The sequence below is a fragment of the Bos grunniens genome, chromosome 2 (genome assembly GCF_055505025.1).
Source record: "Bos grunniens cultivar Pamir isolate PY7600 chromosome 2, Bosgru_T2T1.0, whole genome shotgun sequence".
Taxonomy (NCBI): domain Eukaryota; kingdom Metazoa; phylum Chordata; class Mammalia; order Artiodactyla; family Bovidae; genus Bos; species Bos grunniens.
The window spans coordinates 117,174,354-117,202,093 of NC_141166.1; the positions used below are offsets into that span (position 1 = coordinate 117,174,354).

Consider the following 27,740-nt stretch of genomic DNA (forward strand, 5'->3'; position numbering starts at 1 on the left):
CCTGGAAAATTCCATGGACGGAGAAGCCTGGTAGGCTCCACGAGACTGCAGGGTGGGACACGACTGAGCAACTTCACTCACTCACTCACATGCACACATACACAAAAGGAAAGTGTATATGATACTGAACTACTTTTGTAGCTGCAGCAAAAACTGACATTTTACAGTAATATTCTTGGGCTTTATGTATGTACAAAACACTAAAACAACCCACTGTTTCAGTTAGACGTTTGAGCAAAGAAAGTTGGTCAAACATGCTGGGTGATCTAAACAACTATATGACCACCGGGGCAAAGAGGTAAATTCGGCACTTATGTATAAAAAAAGTCAGGGTCAGCAATATATGTATGGTGAAACAGAGTGGACAGGGGGAAAAGTTTTTTACAATGAATATTTCAGCTCTGGTATATGAATCACAAAACTAAAATCCCTCCAATATACACAAATACAGTTGCCAGATTTAAAAGTCTCAGACAGTGCCAACAGGGTAAGACATATTCTCATGTTGATGCACCTCTGATACCATCAAGGGGCCTAATAAGTGTAATATTGAAGTCAGTTCTACAGGAGTTCAAGGGTTAAGTTCTGTGTTGTGAACAATTTTGAAAAAGTATCCCAGAAAGAATCAGGCTAGTTCAGCAAGGGAAACTGTTCCATAATGAGGCTTGGCCTGGACCAGTCCCAGTAGAATTAATTTTGTGCAATAGAACACCTAGATAAATTAGTTTTGCTTTAAATATTGAGTCTTAAAAGAGTTAAAAGAGGGAGAATATCAATCAATAATTTTTAGATTAACTACTTTGTATATGACAAAACAAAATTAACTTTGGCATTATAACCCCTTCTTCTGGCATTTCAGATGAACCCAAAGTTTAAAGTAAATAATCGGAGATTTAAAAAACAACCAAACATGCATTTGTTTTGTGGTACAGAATACTAACTCACTGCATAGTTTGCAAAAAGAAAAGATTACTCACACATTTAGTAAAATTACAAATATGGCCATTATTTTTAGCTATTAAAATAATCAAATTTAAGAATTAAGATTCCTGAAAAAAAATACAGAAAGATTTCTATAGGATTTTTAATGTAACTACTGAAGCAGTTAAGTTTTAAAAATTAAGTGAAAAGTATCTCCATTCATTAATGATGTTAGATTCTTAAAATTGTATTTTAATAGGTTAATCCCCCACGAAGACTATTATTTCCCTCTATAAAACTGATTTCTGTTGAAACATATGTGCAGAATTAAAATCACATCTACAAATGGCCAGAAATTTAAACCAAAACTCCCTTGTGTTTTAATGGCTTTTTCTACTTAAATGACTACCAAAAAGGTAAGTACAAGATTCATTTCCACAGGAGATGAAATCAGGCTTTTAACCTGGCCAATTGCCCGCATAAACAATCTTCAGTGTTATTTGGTCATCATTTGGTAATTAAAACAGCAAATCACAACCATACTGAATTTACATCCATGTGCCAAAAAGTTACTTAGCAGATAACTAGAGATAGAGGAAATGTCTCTTTAACAGATTCTTTTAAGAATACATCTACAGGAAGCATCAGGTTTTCAAACAATCATAAAAAACAAGAAGCAGTTGAACAGTGGCACCCAGAGGTGAAAAGTATATTACTTCTAAAGATTTACACGGTTAACCACAATCTGCTTTTCAGCCATCCTTTTTGTCACTTCCAGGTTTTTAATAAGTAATGTACCAGAAATCATTTTTTTTCCTAGTTGCATATTGAAATACTATATTTTAATGAATAAAAATAAACATTTTATTTTAGAAAAAACATTTTATTTTAGAAAAAATAAACATTTTATTTTAGAAAAAATACTTCTGTGTTAAATTGCATATCAATTCCCCCCTTTAAAACAATATATAAACTGAACACTAGGCAAAATATTTTCCAGAATTGAATATTAATACCCACTTGTCTACTTCTAGCCTATAAAAATTATTAACTAAAACATTTTTAAGAAAAGGTTATATGACTACTACACCATTTCCACACACCCAAAATTATTTTTTTCTAAAAATGATGGTATTCAACTGCTGTATACCCCTGAGCCAAAATGATAACCCTCGGGAGATTATCGGGATTTTGTACTGAACCCTCTCATTATTTTGACAGTAGAGGATGAGACCTGGAATAAGAGTACAAGAAAAGGCAAGTACAAGAAAGGGAAATAATTCTGTTTTATTCCACAGGAAGTTTAAAAATAACAAAATCTATTTTGACCAAAATTAAAATGAGCCTGCCGATTTTTAATTAAAGAAGCTCCGTACCTTTGAACCTGCCCGCTAGCAGCTGCATTAAGCATTTGGCTGGCACTGAATTCCTAAACTAAACTGCAGAAAAACACCTCCTCCTGGGTCCAATCAACTTCGGGGAGCTTCAAATAAACCTTAGTTTGGTGGGGCCAGATTAGGTCAAGTTTTTTAAGAGCCTCAGAAGAACAGAGTCTTATTTTTGATCTTGAGCTAAAAGGCACACCTGTACTTAGCAGAGAGGGTTTTCCTGGCCTGTTATACCTAATCTATCACGAGTTTTCATCCATTACTGGGTTTCCATTACCTTTTGTCAGACGTTTTCTCCAAGATCCCACTGCTTCTTTTTAATCACCTAAGAACCAACACTGATGTGACAAGTTCCAGAATAAGGCTCATCCTTTCTTATCTGCATCTTCAGCCTAATGATGAGAAATGGTTTTCCATAAACTTGAAAAAGGCAGGGAAGTGCTGCCAAAGTCATTATCCACTACCTTGAATTGGAAGGAAGAAATCTGTCCCTTTTTAGAATATTAATAAAGTATAAGATAATTTTACAAAACCTTTAGCATTTCATTCGTGAAATAAATGAAACTGCCCAATGCTATTTCCAAAGGAAAACAAAATAACCTCATTTCCCACTCTCTGAAATCTACATGAGAATATATCCTCGATTTTGAATAGCAAGCAGAATGTTCAATTGCCTGACAGAAATGAGAGGATTATGCCTACATGAAAGCTAATATTAAAATAATCTCTCCCATTGTGATACCTTTTTCCTGTTGTCTCCTTTTCCCTTTCCTATAAACAAAATGATCGTTGCCTAATCCAATACTTTGGCTTCAAGGAGAGGCTTCTATGTAGCTTCGAAGCCGCCAGCATGCTATTTGCCTGTGAATAGGCTGTGGACTGCAGCTAATGCCTGCCTGCCTGCCTGCTTGTGGCTAAGTCTCATAGAGCAAAATTGCAGGCTTTCTCATACCCAAAACCACACCATCATTGCCCATATTTGGTGATTCCATTGCAGTAACAGTTCGAAAGAGCACCAGGCTTAGAGCATTTTGGAGCGACCTGAAGGAAGGGGCTGCACATGGACGGTATTGATCTCTCCAGCCATTTTTAGGCAACCCACAGCTGTTCCCAGATCGGCAGCCAGAGGAGGCAGACGCAGCGGTAGATCTGGGCGCCATCTAGTGGATTCTATTGATCTGGGGAGTCCGCAAGTGAGTGGCGGCTGTATAAGATTTGGTGAACAATTCCTACAGCCGAACTATAAAATACATTTTTCTTCAAACTTAAAATCGAGGCAGTAGAAAAAGAGGCATTTCTAAAAGATAAAGGAAAAGAAGAATAAATGTTTAATCACTCTTGGGAACTTCACAACTCAAGTTTTTCAACATGAATCTTAAGTCTTTGAAATGGGCAAAGTACTTCATTATTTATACACTTATGAAAAGGAAAATATGAAGTTTATTTTCCGAAAATATTACCATTTTCCTATAATCTGCCAAATTTTACCTTAAGGGTTTATAGTTTGAAAGTGGGGGTTTCTTTGGTGGCTCAGTTGGTAAAGAATCTGCCTGCAATGCAGGAGACCTAGGTTTGATCCCTAGGTTAGGAAGATCCCCTGGAGAAGGAAATGGTTACTCACTCCAGTATTCTTGCCTGGAGAATTCTATTGACGAAGGAGCCTAGCAGGCTACAGGTCATGAAGTCACAAAGAGTTGGACACTCTGTTTATAGTTTAAGCCGATCCAAAATGGAATTGAATCCTTACTTTTCCTACTACCTAGGGCTTCCCTGCTGAGTCAGTGATAAAGAATCCGCCTGCCAATACAAGAGCCCTGGGTCGGGAAGATCCCCTGGAGAAGGGAATGGCAACCCACTCCAGTATTCTTGCCTGGGAAATCCCATGGACAGAGGAGCCTGGTGGGCTACAGTCCATGGGGTTACAAAGAGTGGGACATGACTTAGCGACTAAACAACAACAAATATATACCTGAATCTTAAAGCTGCTGCTTATAAAATATTCCACCAAGTATTTTTCCCTTCTTCACCCAACATTACATATTACTAATGCCTCAGAAAAGTAGTCTTACTCTTTCTCTGTTCTTTGCACTCACATATTTTTTAGATGAAGGAACTTCAGCTTTCTCTTTGGCAAAGTTATGTCTACTACTCAGTGTAATATCAGCTTCAAAATACAACGCCTGGAAAGTTGTACTCCTGACTGATCCATAATCACTTCCTACTTCATGTTTTCAAGTGTATTTTATTTAGGGTTGCCACTTGTCTCTGATTTCCTAATGCTTATCTCCACAAACCATTCTTTTGTGTAACCCACAGCCTCTAGCACAGTAGAAGAGCCTATTCAGTGTTGAATAATTGCTATGACATAAGTAGACGACTATCTGGCAAGATCTGCTCATAAATCTTCTGGTTATTCTGCCCTTTTTGATGGGTTAAATGTACCAACAGAATCTAACATTTATTGAACACTGCTTAAGTAGACACTGTGTTAAGTACTTACACATTTTCTTATTGGGTGCTCACAACAGCCCTGTGAAATAAATACCGCTCCTGTCCTTATTTATCAGCTTCTTCATCCTGTTCATATCAGCTTATTTATCCTGTCCTTATCAGCTCAGGATAGCTGAGTCTGAAAAGTTGAGAAATTCACCCAGATGACATAGGGAATAAACCTAGAATCTGATCTCAGTCTGTCTCAGAGCCTGTACTCTGAACCACTATCATACTTTGTCTATATTGTTATTTTGTTATTTGTCTATGTTATTAAGTATACAATACACTGTGATCTTATTACCAGTTGTATTATATTTCGATGATTCATTCTACAAAAATTAAATAATTATGCAAAATCAGTTATTCCAGATAGTCAACTAAAATCAGTTATTTTAGATGGTCACTAAAAATTATTCAAGTTGTTCATTTTTTTTTTTTTACCATGTTTGTTCTTCAAAGAATGAGCTTGCTATAATTAAAAGATCTGTACAGAGGAAGGAAAAGAAATTACTTTGCTGATCAAAGGACTGATGTAGGAAAATATGTAAGCTGACTGCCTTTAGCTAAGATCGCAACAATGAAGTGGAAGAGCTAGGGGAAATGGGAGATCTGGTAACAACTGTTTCTTTGTTTTTTCAGTTCACCTGACCTCTTCAAACATTTTAATTTAGAAACGCCCCCTCATAGTCCTCAAGCTTGGCCTCATGAGTAAGCAGATCAGGAACCTCACAGGAACCACCTGTGGGGTTTCAGTTCCAGAAGATTGGAAAGGGCTCCCAACCTCCTAAAATATTTTTAAATGTTTAAAAGCATTCTTAGAGTTTCTCGCCTTCAATTTAATTTTAAAAAGGACAACATTGGTCTTAATCGCTCAAAACTAGGAAGAACTCACATGTCCCTAAACAATAAAATGGACAAATAACATGGTATATTCATACAATGAAATATTATTCAGCATTGAAAATAAATGCAATAATGCCACACACACCATGGATGAATCTTATGATTTTGAGCAACTGAAGCAAGACACAGAAGAACACACATAATTTCATTTACCTAAAGTGCCAAAACAGTTCAAACTAAACTATGTTGTTTAGGGATACATAACTTAGATGAGAAAACTATGGAGAAACACCCAGGAAATAATGTCACAAAAGTCAGGCTAGGGGTTGCCTCTGGGAGGTGGGTAGTGAGATAGGGAGGGAGACTGAGAAATTTCTGGAGGTTTGGCAATACTTAATCAAATTATACAGTCATGTTTTGTTCCCTCTCCTGTTTGTACATTTCCTACAACATATTAAATGAAACATTAAAATTATACAATAAAAATATAAAATCAGCATATCCAATGATCATTCCAAAAATGCATTAAAAAAAAAAGAACATATTAGGCTTTATCCATCATTTGTGCTTTTGTGAGAATGAGTTTATTAACTCTATGAGTGCAAGCAGACTTGGGAGGAGGCCAAGTACAAAGACGCTAAATTCTAGACGAATGCAGTGGCTAGAGTGTCAGCTCTGGAATGAGACCCGAACTTGGCCTGGAGCCTTCCTACTTGCCAACTGTGGGCCTTGGGCTGATGAACAAACCTCTCACATCCTCCACTCTCTGCCTACAAAATGAAGACCATACTTCCACCATAGGGCAAGTCACTGGAAGGCTTACACAATATACTGGTTTTCAATAATTGCCCAGGAAGTTTTTTTTTTTTTTTTTTTTTCCCTTTCCCTGGATTGGAAGCAAAGGAAGAAATCAGCACAGGGAGTAGAAAAGGAGAAAGTTCATTGTACTTCCCACTCATCCGTGGTCACTTAGCCCCACTAGCTTCTTCCTGAACCACTCACCAAGACTGCTCTAGCAAATCACCAGGAACCTACCTTCCAGTTACTTAACCCAATGAACAGCTTTTCTCTACATTGTTTGACACTGTTGACTTTTCCTTGCTCCTTCAAATTCTTCTCTTGGTTTCTTCAATACCCTGAGATATCATCTTCTTCCCAACGCCCACCATCAGGAGGTCATTTCTCTCCCATCCTCCAACCACCTACTAACTCGTCCTTTCTAGTGTGATGCCTCCCCAAATCTTTCCCCACACTTTAGCCGGACTGGTGTCCTAACGTATAAATCCTACTATGCTTCTTCTCCAGAGCCTTCATATGGACCTCCAGGATCCCAAGCCCTGGAGGACCTGGTCTGTATGTCTGTCTTCAGGCTCATCCATTGCCCTGCTAACCTACCCAAAGTCATTCGGACTATCTTGCCTTTTACATTAGGCTTCCCTGGTGGCTCAGACAGTAAAGAATCTGCCTGCAATGCGGCAGACCTGTGTTCAATCCCTGAGTTGGGTTAGGAACCTTTTGGAGAAGGAAATAGAAACCCACTCCAGTATTCTTGCCTGGAGAATTCCATGGACAGAGGCGGTTTACAGTCCATGGGGTCGCAAAGAGTCAGACACGACTGAGCACACAGGCAGTCTTTATATTACCTGCTCTCTCTGCCTGGAAGGACCTACCCTCCTGCCTCACACTTCACCATTTTGCCTGCCTCACAAACATCTTCAAAATTCAGGACAAGTCTCCTTCCCACAAACCACCCACCCCTTTCTAGATTACTTACCTTCCTTTGTAATCTGTACAATCCCTGACAGTTCTTAAACCGCCGCACCATTTGTGTGATGGTCTATGTCCTCAGAAGACTGTAAACTCCTTAAAGGTAGGCATTATTGCTTACTCACCTTTGCATACCACCACCCAACACAGGAAACAACAAACAGCTAGGTAAGTGAACCAATGAATTGGGCAAATAATTGAAGGTTCCTTCACAGTTCTACAGGACTACCATTGCAATCTCTTCTACTCTGTCTCACTCCTTCCGAAGGGGAAAAGTGTTATGTGTCATATACTTGTTCCTCAAACCCTGCCTTCTAACATTTCTTGGCTTATCATAATTATTATATTTTTAACATCATATTAACTAACCAAAAATTTTGCAGGTAAATTAAACCTCTCTCTCTGTTCAATATACTCTGTGTATCTAACTGGACAACCGTAGGTTTCAAGCCCAGCTCTACCACTAACAGCTGTGGGAACTTGAATAAGTCACTCAACCCCAAATTTGTTTCCTCACCTATTAAATGAAGGTAAAAGTAACTAACCGGTGGCTTTCTTGTGAGGCTAAATGAACTAATATACCTAAAGCACTTAGCGTACTGCCTAGCACAAATTAGTATACAATAAATATCAGCTATTATTATTATGCACAATTAAGACACTCTATAATTTATCATTAATTATAATGCTCTGTACTTTTCAAAACTAAGGGTTACCTTGTATTTAAGATTATGGCCTCAATAATGAGAGAAATAGATTTTTAAAATATATAATATATATAGATAAAAGCTAAAACATACAATTGTATTATATACTTTAACTGTTGAACTACCTTGCTTATTTTATAACTGAAAAATAACTGAACTAGAATACATTAACTGAAAATATAAGTAGATTCCAGTCAGTAAATGTTTGACAGTAGCATTTGACAGTGGAATCCACATCTTTTACTAAATACACATTGATCATTCATGACATTCACTGGTAAAACATGCTTTCAGTATATAACTTGAAAAATCTGACACTGCAGAAATTAACCTTTGATATTCCTATTTTCTGTGCTTACTACTGCAATTCAAATTTTATTAAATTTAATATTATGGTTTTGAAGACTGCAAGAAGAGCAGGAAAAAAGTAGTGAAAGGAAATAGAACTATTTAGAACTATATGAGGACACCCATACGGTCTTTGTAAATGTGAGGAAAGGTCTTTAAAAGACATTGCTCATCTTTAATTTATAATATAAATATTTTTGTGTTTTTAAATATCATTACTCTAAAAGTAAAGGGTCTGTTTCTTTTAGCTACAAAACTTACTTTCCCTCTCTTAATTGCCCTCGAAAAAAGAAAACACCAAACATAAATCACTTTATTCAAGAAGGAGAATCTCTTGACAATAGGATTATTATGACAAGCATTTTCCACACTTTATTCTTCATGCCCAGAATGACATTGGTAAGATAAGACATTTTAAAAGTCAATAGCATTTATTCTGAAGTTTAAACTATCATGTTAAAAAAAAAAAAAAGTCATTTCCTTAAACAGGAAATGTATTAATAATGGCACAAAAGACAGTACAAGTCTTACTATAGAGTACAATGTTCCCCTTCAAAAAGAAAATATCCTAATCCTCAAAGGGTAGTAACTCTTTAAGTAGTTGTTTAAACAATAAATGCTGGAGAGGAAATATCTTGGCACCCTTTACCTCATATTTGCATATATTTTGCTTAGTTCTGATCAAGATTTAAACAGACTAAATCTTTAGAAATTTAAAGTTTCCTCAATATTCTCTGGTTCTCACCAGTCAAACAAGTTCTATTTGCTTTATATTGAAAATATCTATTTTTTATACCAATATCTCCCAAACTATCATCTTTTTGCAGGTGATCCATTCTGGAAAGCATCATACCCCAGAAAACTCTGCAAAGAATGACTTATTAAAAAAATGTTTGTTGTTGTTTAGTTGCTTTAGTCATATCTGACTCTTTGTGACCCCAGCATGGTAAGCCTATAGCCCATCAGGCTCCTCTGCCCATGGGATTTCCCAGGCAAGAATACTGGAGTGGGTTACCATTTCCTTCTCCAGGGGATCTTTCAGACCAGGAATTGAACCTGTGTCTCCGGCACCCCACTCCAGTACTCTTGCCTGGAAAATCCCATGGACGGAGGAGCCTGGTAGGCTGCAGTCCATGGGGTCACTAAGAGTCGGGCACGACTAAGCGACTTCACTTTCACTTTTCACTTTCATGCATTGGAGAAGGAAATGGCAACCCACTCCAGTGTTCTTGCCTGGAGAATCCCAGGGACGGGGCAGCCTGGTCGGCCGCCGTCTATGGGGTAGCACAGAGTCGGACACAACTGAAGCGACTTAGCAACAGCAGTTCCTGCACTGGCAGGCGGATTCTTTACCACTGAGCCATCAGGGAAGCCCCTAAGACACATTTTTACAGACTTGTTAAAGTTTTTAGACTTACTTATAGATCAAGATTTTAAGTTGGAAGCAGTTTAGGCATTATTTAATTTGTATTTTATTTGCAATGACTTTGGATTAGATAGTATGGGAGGATTCCAAGTAATGTATTGTACCTGGATTCAAAGTCCTGAGGTGTCATAAACAATACATTTTAATTACCTATTAGTTAAAAATACATAACCTTATATTCTGTTTCAATTCACTGCGTAACTCACTCATTCTACCATCAGGCCTGATTTTCCCACTGTTATCTAGAAAAAATCTCCCCATTTGATTAAAACTTTAGTTTTAGTGTAGCCTATTGACTGAGAGTGTGTGTGTGTGTGTGTGTGTGTGTGTGTGTGCGCGCTCATGTGTATGGGGGTATGTGTGTGCTTAGCCCCTTGTGTGTTGAGCAGCTACCGGTCAATCAAAGGCATTGTCAAACCCATCCTGAAATACAATAAACAAGACTGTGTCTGTCCACTTCAAGAAATCCAGCTAGATACATCAAAATTAAGGAACTTCGGTCAAACATTCCCAACTCTTATTTCCAAAGTAGCCGACAAACAGATTTCCTGGAGCTAACAGAGGCTAGCTAGTGTGGCTACTGTCTCCATGGAATGAGTCAGTTCAAAGTGTCAGCATGATTGTGAGTAAATGGTTACTTGAAGACGTGAACCCAATGGAAGTTCCTGATTTTCCAGGCTTAGGTTATAAATGTTTCCATTTGTCTCTGGAAACAAATGGTTCTCTACTTCCTTCAACTAACTTTCTAAGATGGGACATTCCCAGGTCTCCAGACTTGTCATTTCACTTTTGAATCAGCACCCTCAGGATCCAGGATGTAGATTATTCCCTTGAAAATAACTTTTTACTAACAACTGATTTAAGCAGTGATTCAGAAATGCTTCTTTTTAAAGTCTCATTTTTATGAGCAAAGAGGATCTGTGTTGACTGGGTAACAGAAAGAGCAAAGATGTACTTTTTATTTTTCCATAAAGCAGAAGGTTGCATAAATACATCAACATGAAAGGCACATCTTTTTTAATGTGAATTACCTAAAAATGTGATTTTAACCAAATGATGAGTAAGAGAAAGCATGGTAACATCAAACCCACCTATCTACTAGACCTGGATTCATTTGAGTTGAGTAGGAGGAAAAAAATCACTCCATTAAGTTGATTTAGTAAAAATCAAGAAATAAGCCCTGAGCAGAATGTGGGTGTAAGGATGATTCAGTCTTCCACTGCTTCTTGAACTGTTTCATGGGCAAAGATGCTTGTTGTGACTGACAGGGATTTAAGGAATCTAGGCATTCCTCATTCATTTAAAAAACAAATACAGCCCCCCAAAAGAATTTTTCCTGTCCCCAAACATCTACCTTACTAATGTGTGAAATTTCACCACTATATTAAAGTAAATGAAAGAGTAAGCCTACACTGTAAGGAGACAAAAGGCCCATCTTCCAGTTCCATCCCAGGACGAGATCAGTACCTGGCACAGAGGCTGATTCATAAATACCTGTTGAATGAACATAGTTCCTGATATTTTTATGCAAAGAAGAGTTTTTTAAAGTTGTTTTTTACTTTAAAAAAAAAAAACAATTCTCTTCCAAATACGCAAATTAGATTTATGCTTAGAATAAACAGAAATTATTGAAAAGCTAAAAAAGAGGGAACTTCAGGGTAAACAAAGTATACTTATTATTTCTACATAAGAGAGATGAGGGCAAATTTCCCATTTGTAATAAGTTTTTGGCCAGTTTGGTTGCAATCTAATAAATAACAGGTAGAGAATGTGTTCTCTTGCAATACATGAATTTGGTTACTTAATAATGGAGCACATTCTTTGTCATCAAAATTTTGTGATCCAAAAATCAGTGGGTGGCAGTGTGTCCTTGTCTTTATAAGTTCCTATAAATCCTAATTCTAACCTTATTTAATTGAGCTGTTAGCGTGGGAGTGGTGGGTAAACTGACAAAAAATTAATCTAGCACACAGATTTTCACTATCCCTCTATATTAGCAGATTTCATAGTAATAATGTTTATTATTGGCATTGAGCACTAATACACTAAAGAAGGACAAATAAGTAACGCCAGAGACAGAGTTTAATCTTTATGAAAATTATTACAAGAATAAAGGTTTTTTTCACCCCAGGGTCCTGTGGGCCTGTGTTAATTTGCACCATTTGTAACCTAAAAGTCTGAATGAGGCGTTAGAATAAGTCAAATGGAGAGCTGTGTACTGTAGTATTATGCCAATGATTAGATTACCTTTTACAGAGGGAAAAAATATATGGCAGGTTTCATTTCAACACTTGAAGGGAAAGGCAGCAGGATTATGTTAAACTCAGGAAGGAAAATTGTTTAGTTGCATCTTTGTTAACAATTTGAAAGTATCCATTGTATTACTTCTGTAATGATATTGAGCTAGTTTTATTAAGGCAAATTTATAGCAATGTTAGAAATTAATACCACTCTTATTTCCTCCACAGCCTGACTTTATTGAATGCCATGGGGCATATTAATCAGTAAAGCCAAGTAGTGCATGAAATAAAAGTATAAATTAACCTGTAACACGAATGTAAAAAGGGCTTAATAAAATAGAAATAAATAACACTTTAATGATAATCAACCTGCCCTGTCTGAGCCAAGCGAAAATTGTGATAATGCCAAATACAGGGTCTAAAGAGCCCTATATGATTTTATAAAGTTAGATGGAAGTACACATGGACATAGACGTCAAAGATGACAATTACAGCTGTATAAACCAGAAATAATGTGTCGCTTGAATTGTGGTGCTATTGGTTCAATGGATAAACATATGTATCGCATTGAAAGAGTTTGAATAGTAAGCACAGCTAATTATTCTAAATTCCCATTTTGTCAAATGGTTTCGAAGAAAATGATTGTCTTATTGGACTTTCCTCCTCACCCCCAAACATATTCAGATACTTTAAAAAGTATAGTACGTGCATGCTAAGTCACTTCAGTGGTATCCAACTGTTTGCAACCCTATGGACTGTACACTCCCAGGCCTCTCTGTCCACAGGATTCTCCAGGCGAGAATACTGGAGTGGGTTGTCAAGCCCTCCTTCAGGGGATCTTCCTGACCCAGGGATCAAACCAGCTTCTCGTATATCTCCTGCATTAGTAGGCGGGTTCTTGACCACTAGTGCCACCTGGGAAGCCCTTAAAAGTATAGTATGCAGCCCTTTAATTTACTGATATAAACTATGTTTTATATCAGTTTTTTTAAGTTTTAAAATCTGTTACCGCTGCTGCTGCTAAGTTGCTTCAGTCATGTCCGACTCTGTGCGACCCCATGGACTGCAGCCCACCAGGCCCCTCCGTCCATCTCTTCTCTGTCTGTAATTAGGATTCCCTTTAGCTTCTTTCTTCTTATTGTACCTTACCTTTCTGGACAAAGTAAAATATACTGTTAATATTGATATTAATGTAGTATGTCTATAAATTACCATTTTTTTAGAAAAAGGAAAGACAATACTGAAAACACTTACATGTAACTGGATGACACATCTATTTCCCTCCAAAAAGTGTGTTTCCTGCGAGGATATATAATTGAATCAACTGTAATACTGTAAGACGCCTACAAAAAGTGTAAGACGCCTACAAAATGAAACTCCAAGCTTACTTAAAATAAATATCCATAGAACAATACTCTGAACTCCTGACAGAAAAACTGAAATAGCTATAAGATTCAGTCTAATCTATAAATCTATAATTACATATGCAATCAAAAGGAAATCATGGAGGTAAAGGGAGGGGCTTATAAGCCTGTTATTTTTATAAGTATCTGTTAACCTTACCAGGTTGATGGAAGAACAAAACAAAATAATATGTTAGCATTTGGGACAATAAAATAGGCTCCCCAAATGCACAATGTGTTATTATTCATATTGAAGGAACAAAAAATCTCTTTCACAGCTCTACTCATATTTGTTCTCCTAGACTTTAGCATTGACTATATTAGTCAAGGGAGATGACATAAAAACACTTTAAATCATATTCTAAAATTATGTGAACAGTGGCTTTTACGTTCTTTATTTTGCTTTCTAATGCTGATGCTAAATCAATTTGATTAAATCTTCAAGGATCCTGTACCCTGTCATCAAATTAATCTTCCTGGAATATTATTCCTATTATGTCTCTCTCTCTAAAACCCTCCTTGGCTCCCTCTGCCTCCAGAATAAAACCATAACTACTTAGCTAGACATTAAAACTTGATAGAGAGCCTCCCATTCCCCTTAGTTACCCGAAGTTCCTATGTCCTGGTCTAACCAGGGCCCCTTTGTTTATGCTCTTCTTTCTGCCTGAAGTACTTTTCTCTCTCATCACTACTATAGCCCTACCACTAACCCCATAAAGTTCTTCCAACTTCAAAGCTTTGTTCAAATACTACTCCTTCCTAAAGTCTTCTGAGCACTCTGAGGTTGTATATTTTAATTTCAATGCAGGGGGAACCAGAAATGCGATCCACAAAATTGTCAGTCCATCATAGATTTTTGTTGTTGTTGTTGGTCACACACTGGGCATCTTGCAGGATCTTAGTTCCCCAACCAGGGATTGAACTCTGGCTAGCCAAAGAAGCAAGTCCTAACCACTGGACTGCTAGGGAACTCCCATCATAAAATGTTAAGCCTTCTACTGTGTTACAAAAAAAAAAAAATTAATTCTTTCTTCATTTACAAGGGATTGTATGTGTTGTACCAATATTCCATACCCTTGAAAATGTCAAGTTGATGCTTAGTATTAAGCTATTTCTTATGAAATTCAAAAAGTATTCAATAGATATTGTTTAAATTTAGAAAACACTTCTTAACATAATTATAGCCTCACATTAAGAGGTGATTTTTCTGACAGTATGGGCAAAATCACCAATTCAAATATGAGAGTATTAGTCTTGAGTTCCTTCCCCTCCAATAGAGCAGAATAATCTAGAATGGGCTGCAATATATAAAATGTATGCCCAGAGACATTACAATGGCTGTTTACAGAGTAAAAAGTCATTCAGATATTGTGAATTATTTTATATAGTGAAAACCTACTGACCCAAGGACCTCATCAAGCATAAGAAAACAATATTAAAGGCCACTGGGCTTTTGCATTTTATTAACTTCCTGAACTGAACTGAACTGAAGTGAAAATTAAATCTGAGTCATATTAGAACACACATTGATTGTGTGTTCTCACCATCACAATCTCAAATATATGTCAGATGGTATATTTTAACTTATATGCTTTATTTGGGGTGGTGGGGGGAGGCTGTAAAGGCCAGAGAAGAGCCACGGAGACTACATAAAGATTTTAGCTGATTTCATTTTTCAAGAAATAAAAGAATTCTAAAAAATTTTTCCCTGGATTAAAGAGAGAAAATAAAACTCTCACTGTCAAATTCTTGCCTATCAATTATTCCTGCTGCTGCTGCTGCTGCTAAGTCGTTTCAGTCGTGTCCGACTCTGTTCGACCCCATAGACAGCAGCCCACCAGGCTTCCCCGTCCCTGGGATTCTCCAGGCAAGAACACTGGAGTGGGTTGCCATTTCCTTCTCCAAGGCATGAAAGTGAAAAGTGAAAGTGAAGTCGCTCAGTCGTGTCCGACTCCTAGCGACCCCATGGACTGCAGCCTACCAGGCTCCTCCGTCCATGGGATTTTCCAGGCAAGAGTACTGGAGTGAGGTTCCATTGCCTTCTCCAATCAATTATTCCTAGCAGTATCCTAATAATTCCATATAATTAATAAAATTGGACCCTCTGGGACTTAAAATTGTAATAGTCCAGCACATGGAGATTTTCTGTATTCTAACTATGTTATAAATGCATATGGACTGTAAACATCTTTGTTATAAATGTAAAACAACAACTATAATAATTATTATAATAATAATCCAGCCAGAGAAACTGCAGAGCATAAAACACTATGGGCTCCCCCTGCTGTTTCTACTGCTAAACTTAACTAATATTTCCGGATGCCAGAGCTTGGTGCCCTGATTTTAAGGTTGATTCATAAACAAAGAGTAAACAAAACAAAATTAAAATGCCATTATGTCAATAAATCAGTGGGTCGAGGGGAAGAGAAGAAAAGAGACTGTTGATGCATTGAGTGTAATAAGTAAGCAGGTACATGAAGATGAGCATTGCCTGGAATTCCAAAAGCTACTCATGAGCTTCTGGGGAGCAGCAAGACTGTCCTGCCACTGAGTTTAGATGAAGAAGTATTCCAGATCTGACTTGCTGTGTGGAGATTTGTCAAATCTGAAAATTGTATAATGCCCTTTGGCGAATTGGCCACAGTGCCACAGTCTCAAATCTCTGCAAGTGAGACGCGTAGACCAGCTCAAGCCCAACAGGGCATACTAAGGAGAGTATTTCGGGGAAACCATAATGACACTGAACAGGAGGCTAGCTTATCATCTTTTCCAAGAGAGATCCCAAGCCTCCTCCGTGATGGCTGCTTGGAGTTCTGTAGGCTAATGAGGAGAACCATCTGTATAGCACTTTGCTGGCAGATGTGTCCCCCTTTACTGTGCCAGAATCTCCTAACAGGGAGGTCTGTAGAGCGCTCCAGTGTTGTTCTGTGAGGGGCGTTTGTGCTGTTCAGCAACCGTGTAATCTGGAAGCCAAACCAACATTTAACTATTCATAAATATGCATTTTAGTATACCTTGTCTTTTCAAATATGAATATCCAAATGAGGTGTGAGTGCACTTACTTGTAAATTTGTTTTCATGTTGTCACATTCAGGGAAACCAATGACTAAAAATGATATCCAACATGTATTACTTTTGTAAAAATTTTGTAGACTATTTCACAATGAAAGGAGGAACCAAATTGAGTGAACTGGCTATTTGTTGATATGATTACAGAGTCATCAGAGAAATCTCTAAAGAGGAAAAAAAAAAAAAATATATATATATATATATGTACATCCAGGTATGTTTTCCTTCCTTTCTTCAAATGCATTCATTTTGCAATATAGAGTTAATTTCTACTTTTATAATATCAAAAAGTAGTAAGAAATTAAATTCAAATGCTAAATCTTAAAATCTGTATGAATAAATTTCAAATTATGATGGAATAACATTTCAAAGCATTTACTTGGCACCATATGGGAAGTTACATAAGGATTATAGTAAGCATCAAAATATTTTAAGGCAACCATTAACAGTTCTTAAGATAGACCTAATCACAAACTCAGCATTTAAAATAAGTACATACATACTCACATATTATGAAGACGTTTTAAGAGCACATAAACTATTTTATCTTGTTGTAACTCTCAAAATTTTATGACAATTAAATTCTATCATTCTTTTCAGTTTCAATTAATCTACTGTCATTGAAAGCTGCTCTGCTGCTCAGTCGTGTCCAACTCTTTGCAACTCTATGGAACGCAGCCCTCCAGACTCCTATGTACACGAGTGCATGAGATTCTCCAGGCAAGAATACTAGAGTGGGTTGCCATGCCCTCCTCCAGAGGACCTTTCCAACTTAGGGACCGAACCTGGGTCTCCTGTGTCTCCTGAATTGCAGGTGGATTCTTTACCACTGAGCCACCGGGGTAATAATAGCCACCTATCATTAAAAGAGCCTTGTTTATGTTAATTTTCTTTTACAAATCCTTTTCAGGTACTGATTTGAAGTGAAAGGCGCTCAGTCGTGTCCAATTCTTTACAACCCCATGGGCTATGCAGTCCATGGAATTCTCCAGGCCAGAATACTGGAGTGGGTAGCTATTCCCTTCTCCAGGCAATCTTCCCAACTCAGGAATCAAACCCAGGTCTCCCACATTGCAGGCGGATTCTTTATCAGCTGAGCCACCAGGGAAGCCCACTGATTTGAAACTCTTATTCAATTATATAAACTCAACTTCCAGCTCAAGAAAAAGATAAAAGAGACACAAAGGAGACCAGATAAACTAAAGATTTTAAGATTTTTAACCAGGGTCTTATTATTCACTAAAAGTTACAAGATGCTTAAAATCAAAGAGAATACATCTACACTTTAACTTGACTAACAAGGTTAGGTGAATTTTTAATATGAAATATGCAGCTTTTAGCAAAAGTGTAAAATAAGCTTAAAATAGTAGCTTATGTAAATTTCACAGAGCAAAACCATGACCAGCTATTTTACCATCTATCTCACATAGAGAAGATTTTAAGTATATCTCCCTAAAAGCAGGGTAACATAAATTAGACTCCCAGGTAAGAGTGACAATTCTTCCTGCCTGAAACTTCCTCTAAATTGTTTCTGCCTTCCAAAAATATTATCACAAAAAAATTGCAGATCAGATTATTATCTATAACTGATACAGATACAGACATACAAATGACATCTAAACAGGAAAGTTCTTCCAAAGCTTCAACTTGTTTTCATAGTAAATTTCACATCGAATATTAGTACTAGTAATTGATTTTAGCAATCATAGAGTTATAAACAGCTTCTGCTATTTAATGAAAGAAATGTCTCAGCTTTAGACTTTATTTATTAGCATTTAAAGTCCCTCCATAACCCTAGTAAGATCAGTTATGGCTTAATTAAATGAGAAAAATGGCCTGCCAAAGATTCTTTGTTCTTAAAATAAATACTGCATGTTTTCAGTTTTCTTGCAAATCATCAGAACCTATTTCAATTGAAGAGCAGACTGGGCATCAAGACTAAATTTACTTCATGCAACCCAAATAAAGTGTATTTTGCCTGGAATTTTTATATTTTCTTCATAGTGTACCAGCTACAAATATCATCTTAAGAGGTTTCTGCTTTATTAACCGTTTGAGAGTTTTTCATCTTTGAGTTGTACCAGTATGAAGGTAGCAGAGCCTATTCACAGTAGAAATTTTTGCTACTAAAAAATGAACACAAATTTAGACTTACAACGTGTCTGTCCTCAGTTCTGTGTTTGTGGTGATACTCCATAGTTATTACGAGTTCTAATTATATAGTCATATATACATACAAACGAAAAACAAAAGGCTAAACATCCAGTGGCAAAAGACTGAGCTGCTGCATCAACCTGGCAAGAGCACTTCAAATAAATGATCGCTTCTCAAATCCTTTGGAAAAACGATTGCATTAATCTGGCTTTTCCTCTCTGGGCCCCTGCTCACCACTTTCCTCTCCTTTCATCTATAGTCTGGTCTGCCCCTCTCTGGCCACATTGCAATGATCCCGTTATACTGACGGGCGGCGGGGGCGGGGGGCGGGGCGGGCGGCTAGGGAATGCGGAAGAACGATGGTTAAGGTGAGACTAGATGACAGCCGCTTTCTCCAATTTGGGAGCGAACCACGCGTCTCCCCTCTTCTACCACTAGCTGGCGCCAGAGCTCTAAAGATATATAGATGCATTGCGTCATAGCTTGCTAATCAACAAAGACGTTTTCAAACTGACCAGAGCTTTCCCAGGAAAATAGGAAGTGATTTTAACTGTGAAAAGCAGTAGCATAGGAGCTGCGATTCCGATTAAAATAACCCAATTTTATGCCTCCAAGCTATTGTCTTCAAAAAAGAAAGATGCCTCATTAAACAATTGGTGGGTTGCTTTTTTTCCCCCCCATATCCAAACAATAAACAGAGGGGAAGTCGTCTTTTCCTTCACAAACTATTCACTATACACATAAAACTGTAAAATTTTCCGGTTATATAATGCTCTGTTAATCTAAGTAAAGTGGCTTTTTTTTTTTAACTATGCCTTTAGTCTAAAAGAGAAATGTCTGATACATCAAGGTCACACACAGAAAGGGACTTTACAGCTTTAGCTCCTAATTAACTCCTACATCTTCCTCTCTTGTAACTAGCTTCAAATGTCCACTTCCTGGCTCCAAGAGACCAGCTTTCAGTTACCTCATCCTGTGCTTCCAGACACTTCCATGGCTGCAGATCTGTGGGAAGGAACTGATCAGCCATCTAAACACACACAATTGCTCATTTTAGGAAAACCAGCCCCTGGACAAAAGAACAGGAAACAGTATATTTGTTTGGTTCAGGACAGAAACTATAGATATGCAAATAACACACGCTGAGATGTAGCTCTGGGTGGGATAAGTACTTGGAAAATTCAAAATATATGCTGCCTTGGAAAAATTTTTTTTCATTTGGAATGTTTCATATTCATATATATATTCATTTTTGCAATTAGAAAAATGACAGACACCACTTATTTTGGCAAGAGAAGTTGAATTCAGACAAAACTACAGTGAAATGATGCAATTTCAAAAAGATATATAGTTTGACTTGTAAACATTTCACATAGATAATATTCATTCAGGGCTTCCCTGATAGCTCAGATGGTAAAGAATCTGCCTACAGTGCAGGAGACCTGGGTTCAATTCCTGGGTCAGGAAGATCCCCTAAAGAAGGGAATGGCAACCCACCCCAGTATTCTTGCCTGGAGAATTACATGGACAGAGAAGCCTGGTAGGCTACAGTCCATGGGGTGGCAAAGAGTTGGACATGAATGAGCAACTATCAATCACTCACTCTGTACTTTTAAGCGAGTCCTTCCCCAAATCAAACATATACACATGGCACCTCACAGGGCCACAGACATAAATCCTTTCCTGAGCTGAGTTTTCCCTTATGATACCAGTGAATCATTGACCTTTAGTCTCCCAATAAGGTCGCAGAAATGAAACAGGACAGAATGTGGTCTCTAACACCAACTGATATTTGTGCTAATGACGTTTCCGTTTTCCAGTTGAAATCTTCATGAATGTTTTTCAAAGGACACCTGGCTGACTTTGAGGCAGAAGGGAACATTCAGAAGGTGAAAATAAACTTTGAGGGACATGTCAGAAATTCTGTATAGCATGGGACTTCTGTTCTGGTTCAGTGGCGAAGACCCCACCTTCCCAATGCCGGGAGCTGGGATTTGATCCCTGGTCAGGGAACTAGATCCCACATGCCACAGCTAAAACCTGGCACAGCCAAATAAATAAATAAATATTTTCTTTTAATTCTGTATAGCAAACACAATGGAAGAACTCAGTGTGTCTACAGTGTAATGGAGGGTCAGATTTAATCCTTTGTCACTAGTATCATGTTGCTGGGCCCATCCAAGAGGCATAATGACAAGGGAACTTTATTAACCATAATTTGAAATGCCCTGGCCTTCATGCTAACTACAGTTATCTTTTGTTACTTACTGGCCTTGACCTATATATAGATGGACTGCATCGGTTGCTACTGAAACCAGAAGGTTCCTCTCAAAAGCCCAGTGCAGGCCTGAGTTCAATGCACAGTTTAATTCATATTCCACTCAACATACCAATTTTATTTCCAGTGGAAATTGCTCATTTAATTGCACTGTAAGTTTTATGGGGTATGCCCCAGGCTGTGTTCTTTATGCTAGGCATTTCAGTATTTATGGGTAGAGCTATACCCAAAACTTCAAACATAAAGTAAAACCAGCAAAATATGCTCTCCTCCGGTTCCATAAATACTTTTCACCGGTTTCATTATTTTTTCCAATGAAATTAAATGAGTGTGTTAAACCCATAACTATACCTAGACTATTGCTTGGTATCTCTAGAGCTGGTTTTTGTCCTTCATATTCAAAACTGATACAGCTCTGCTTTCCTGCTAAAGAATGAGACTGCAAAAGAGCATGTATAGCCCATTCTGTGTACAGGCTAGCTCTCCAGTAACAAAAAAAAAAAAAGATTTCCTATGTCAATAGTCTGTAGAATTTTTATCCCTACAACTAACTTGATTTTTTTTTTTTTTGATGAAGTAGGCCTGTTTCTAGGTGACAGCTACATATAGTAAACACTCTGAATTACAGAACTAATGCATATGTTGCAGAATAGGACTGATCTAAAGAAAAAAGTATTTCATGTCAGCCTTCAGCTACAGATGGTTTCTGTGTTTTGGGACAGGGAAAGATAAGATAGACATGTGATTTTACTTACAGCAGAACAGAACACATTACTAAACCTCTCAAATGCTAATGTGGTTCTATTGTGTTTTACTAAACCAATGATTGTTTTTCTCTATGACTATTATCTCACTGTATAAAATATATGAAAGCATGTTTCCAGGGAATTCCAGAGTTTTAGACAAACACTTCTTTTTTTTAGACAAAAAAGCTATCAGTGACTTTTTAGAACAGTTTCAGTGGAATGAAGCAAACAGAAGCCTTACTAAGGCGGGGGGGGGGGGTGGTTCAGAAAAGGTGAACAGGGAGAGAATAAAGACAATAGCTATAAACAGCCCATTTGTCTATGTATTTAGAAGGTGTAGTAGGGTCAAGTGAAAATGATTACCAAGTTGAGGGAGGGAAGAACATATGTAGAGCAACTGGGAAAGATGTAGAACTCCAGGAGTTAGGTTTGAATATAGGAAAAAGGCAGAATTGAGCAAGAATAGACCTGTATTTTCAAAAAAATTGGAAACGTTTTCTAAGCCAAGAAGGATCTAGGGATGACAAGGTAAACTGCAGGAGTGGGAATTCTTAGAGATTTGTCATCAGTGTACTAGATCTTAACAATTCAAGGACGACTGTAAATGAGATGGGAGGAGGAGGTGTTTTTCCCAGAAAACCACAGGGAGAAAATGACCCTGCAAATCCTGCAGAGTCCAAGGGGGATCTTCAGCAACAATCTCTCTTACTGATGTGATCATTCCCATATCAGTTGGGATTCAGAAAAGTTGAACGTAACTAAAAACCCCAAATAATAATGGCTTGAACAAAATAGAAATTGCAGTAGTCATTAGGACAGTTCACATACTCTGGTTCTTCTCCCTTTGGGGCACACAATAGGCTGGTACTTCCGTACCCTCTGAGATTAGGTATGGTAATATGACTTGCATTAGACAAAAAAATGATGTGTGTGTTGTTTTCAGATGAAAGCTTTCAGTTCAGTTCAGTTCAGTCGCTCAGTCGTGTCCGACTCTTTGCAACCCCATGAATTGCAGCACGCCAGGCCTCCCTGTCCATCACCAACTCCTGGAGTTCACTCAGACTCACGTCCATCGAGTCTGTGATGCCATCCAGCCATCTCATCCTCTGTCGTCCCCTTCTCCTCCTGCCCCCAATCCCTCCCACCATCACAGTCTTTTCCAATGAGTCAGCTCTTCACATGAGGTGGCCAAAGTACTGGAGTTTCAGCTTTGGCATCATTCCTTCCAAAGAAATCCCAGGGCTGATCTCCTTCAGAATGGACTGGTTGGATCTCCTTGCAGTCCAAGGGACTCTCAAGAGTCTTCTCCAACACCACAGTTCAAAAGCATCAATTCTTCGGCGCTCAGCTTTTTTCACAGTCCAACTCTCACATCCATACATGACCATTGGAAAAACCATAGCCTTGACTAGACGGACTTTTGTTGGCAAAGTAATGTCTCTGCTTTTCAATATGCTGTCTAGGTTGGTCATAACTTTTCTTTCAAGGAGTAAACGTCTTTTAATTTCATGGCTGCATGAAAGCTTTAAGAGCGTACAATTTACTACATACACTCCCTTTGCCTGTCTCAGCCACGGTGGAAGCACTGATTGAGACGGAATGCTTCAGCCTGGGTCTCTGGTTACCACAATGACTGGCTCCTCCTGCTGACCAGCACTGGACAAGGTGATGTGATCAAGAAATAAGCCTGTGTGGTATTAAGCTACAGACCAAATTTCTTTCTCTCAGAAACATCTGGGTGGGAGGGCCGGAATTGACACAGTAATGCACAGTTTTAGGGACCCGAGCTCCTCTGTCTTGCTGCTTGTGTGGGTGTGGCCCTGAGCTCAGTTTCTAGGATTCCAAGAGGCAGGAAGCAGAAGCTCCTGGAAGCAGAGTTCCTTCCACTGAGGTTGCTCTGGACAGAACCTGGCCTCACGGCTGACCCAAGAGCTGCAAGGGAAGGGGAGAGGCTGGATGAGGTTCAGCCCAAAGATGGACTGTTTCACTACACAAGAGGACACAGGGTGTTGCCACTCTGCTTCCAACTCTCGGAAATCCTTTTGTAAGTGAAGGCTGATGATAGGATTGCTCTGCACATCTCTATCACCATTTTTTATAAAAGTGAAAACATAGCTAGAATATAGATCAATATGGATGATGAGAGATTGTGTGTGTGCTCAGTCGCTCAGTCGTGTCCCACTTGGCAATCCCATGCACGCTAGCCTACCAGGCTCCTCTGTCCATGGGATTTCCCAGGCAAGAATACTTGAGTGGGTTGCCATTTTCTACTCCAGGGGATCTTCCCAAACCAGGAATTGAACCTGTGTCTCATGTCTCCTGCATTGGCGGATTCTTTATCACTGTGCTACCTGGGAAGCCCAATGAGAGACTGAGGCCACCTGAATTTAGTTTTTTGTTGGAGAGGGTTTTTTTCCCTCCCCCTCTGTTTCTAAGAGACTCTGAAATAACAGTCCTCATTATAACCTTCAACAAGATTTGAAATGACACTATTTTAATTACTTCCATGCACTTGCTTATTTGGCTACTTTAAAAAAGACACACACACACACACACACAAAAATCAAATTTATATTATCTGTTGAGATATCTCACTAACAGTCCCAGAAATATAAAATATAGGGATAGTGAGTTTGGCTATACATTCATTGTTTCTTACAAAGAGCAGAACTAAAGAAAAATCAATGAAGGTGATCAGTTTTAGCTTGGGAGCGTTGTTTTCCCACTGTCTGAGCTGGAGCTGGCAGCAGGAGTTGGTGCTGCCATCTTTAATGGTGCACTGATTCAGCTCCCAAGACGGCCGCTGAAGAGACACTGTGAAAGTGGTTCCAGCAGAACTATATATATCACACTGCACAAACAGCCTTGATCTTTTCACAATGCACTCAGTTCAAAGCAAAGTGACAAGTTTTCTGTTGTTGTCATTTTAGTCTCATATCTATGTTCACTTTTGGTCACCACTCCTTGCATTAAAAAAAAAAAGAAAATTATTTTCAAAACTGATTCTTAAGCATTTTTGGTGAGCGCTACCCCTAGTCCAAGCTTCCCAGGGGGTGATATTGGTGCTCCTGCCAATGCAGGAGACATAAGAGACGAGGGTTTGTTCCTTGGGTGGGGAAGATCCCCTGGAGGAGGGCCTGGCACCCACTCCGGTATTGTTGCCTGGAGAATTCCATGGACGGAGAAGATTGGTGGGCTGCAGTCTATAGGGTCGCAAAGAATCAGACACGGCTGAGGAACCGAGCACGCACACAGGCACGCACACCTAGTCCAGGAGGGAGCCTGACCCACAAAGTATTTATGGCTCAAAAGGTAGAGAGAAGAAAGGCAGACCAGTGGGTGTACCACCATTTCTGTTCCAAATGAAACATCAAAATACAAATCAAAAGGGAACCTGAGGCAGACAGTGGCACAGAGTCATGCTCTCCTTTCGTTCGCCTTTCTTTGACCTCTGCTTCTTTTCCTACTTCCTTTTATTTACATAGTGAATATTGCATTTGCTGAGTTTCAGGCATGCCTGGGCATGTTTGTCAAGCTGACCTTGCTGCAGACTGATTTGCCTCTGGCCATGGACTCAGACTGGGTCTGCTACTTAAATTCAAACACATCCAGACAAGTCTGGCAAATTAGTAGGGGGAGGAGAAGGGGTTTGTGTGACATTCAGAAAAATCTCCCAACGAAAGAATTCATTCTCAGGGAAGAAAGGGAGCCTTATTTGTATGATACAAGGACTGATTTATTTTCCCCTTTCAAAAAATTTTTCTTGAGGTATAATTGACGTACAACATTATATTAGTTTCAGGTATAAAACATAATGATTTATGTGTATGTTGGAAAATGATCAGTGCAATATCTAGTTAACATTCATCACTGTACATAGTTTCAGAATTGTTTTCCTGTGATAGGAACTTTTCAGATCTACACTCTTAGCAATTTTCAAATATGCAGTTCAGTATTATTAACTATAGTCACTATTACATTTCATCTCCATGACTTACTTATTTTATAACTAGAAGTTTGTACCTTTTGACCACCTTCACTCAAAATAATTCTTATGATTGCTTTTCAGTCCTGGGATATTAGGACACATGGTCAGAATCTATGTCTCTAATGGAGTCATCACTGTTAGAGGCTCCAGTAGGTTTTGGTACCAGAACAAAAAAGCAGAACTGAAGGGTGTCTGTAAACATTGGATTTGTTGTTGCTGTTTAGTGGTTTAGTCGTGTCTGACTCTTTGCAATCGCATGGACTGCAGCATGCCAGGATTTCCTATCTTTACTATCTTCTGGAGCTTGCTCAAACTCATGTCCATTGAATCAGTAATACCATCCAACCATCTCATCCTCTATCGCCCCCTTCTCCTCCTGCCCTCAATCTTTCCCAGCATCAGGATCTTTTTCAATAAGTCAGCTCTTTACGTCAGGTGGCTGAAGTATTGGCGCTTCAGCATTAGATGCCCTGCATCAAACCTGGCTGAGGGACAGGCAGGGGCAGGTAACTGCGAGTGAAAACCAGACAGCCACTCATGGAGGCTCCCATTAAAATGATGTCTCTGTGTGTGTGCTCAGTCACTCTGTTGCTCTTTACAAGTCCATAGACTGTAGCCCACCAGGCTCTTCTGACCATGGATATTCATGCCATTAACCAGGAGACCCAAATTACCCCAGCTCCTGCATGAGCCCAGCCACTCTCCCCACAGGTCCTGGGAAAGATACTTAGAAGCAATGAGAAATGAAAAATCAAAGGTCCATGTGCCCAAAGTCCCTGTGCAGAGGTCTCTGGTTAACAGGCCAAAACATGGTTTAGACCGAAAGGAAGTTCTGTCCCTCCTCTTCTGCCCAACTTGTGTTTTGGCCTCTTTCATCCCTTGAGCCAGCTAGCCTCATGGGACCAGAGACCAAAGTAAAAATAGCCCCAAAAATGACCTGACATTTGACCTAAGAAAGCCTGAGAAAGGAGCCACAGGAGGAGAGAGGGTGGAGACCTGGGGAGAATGATTTAACGCTTAAATCACCAACACTTGTGATAACATGATGGGCCATATTAGTTCTCAAAGTACCATTTTAGGGAGCTACTTTAGCAAGCAGGAAAATGGGAAAAAGTTAGGGAGTCAAAAGTAACATGGGATAAATAAGCATGGTATTCCAATATATAACCCCTAAGGATCAGAAATGGTAACAAGAATTTAAATATTAACACTGTTCCATGGCATATAATGTGTAGAGGAATGGCATTTTTCTGGAACACATCCAGTTCTGTAATTACTTAACTGACTAATCCAATAAAGCCTAAATTGACTAAACTCCAAGCCCACAACCAAGGGTTTTTCTTTTCTTTGATGTATCTTAAAACATCGTAAAGTACTTTAAACTGTCATGTACGTGGATTTATTAGAAAGCTAATGGTATGTAATTCAACTGCTATAGTTTTAGAGACTACAAAAATCAATGCCATCTCTTAAAACAAATACCCAAGTAAATAGTAAAATGATTCATAGGTCTTCCAATTATAGTATTCACTAGGTATGTTACTCAGAAAACTGAGGCCTGGTTTTCAAGCTTCTTTGTGGCCATGAGACCTTTTTCAAAAGCTCTGTTTTACACAAACATTTCCTATAATTCACTCTTTTTATAACATAAACAGATCTGTGACAGGGGTGTGCTAGTAAATATTTAACAAGAAACACTTCAAGAAAAACTGATTTGGAAATTTGCTGCTTTTTATAGGGCAAATGCTCACCACGGCCATCACTGAAGGAAGACTTGGGAAGAAATGCACTTTATCTGTTCCTGTGAGCACCTCTACACCTTGGGAACCTCTGCACCACTCCCAGCTCTCATTCTCCTCCGCATCAATACCCCAAGGGTATCAGTCTGAAAACTGAAAGTAAGATAACTTTGTAACAGGGAATTTTTTGATGAAACTATTTTGATGGTTATCTAAGATTACTAAATTGC

At 38.5% G+C, this 27,740-nt stretch overlaps 1 long non-coding RNA gene across 1 annotated transcript; it reads right to left on the bottom strand.

The window, feature by feature from the left end:
- Nucleotides 1-2,186: 2,186 nt before the first annotated feature.
- Nucleotides 2,187-27,657, bottom strand: LOC147378620 (uncharacterized). The gene is made up of 2 exons (XR_015148048.1): nt 27,523-27,657; nt 2,187-3,606 (listed from the first exon to the last, which is right to left on the bottom strand). It is a non-coding gene; the product is annotated as an uncharacterized LOC147378620 (long non-coding RNA).
- Nucleotides 27,658-27,740: the final 83 nt, after the last annotated feature.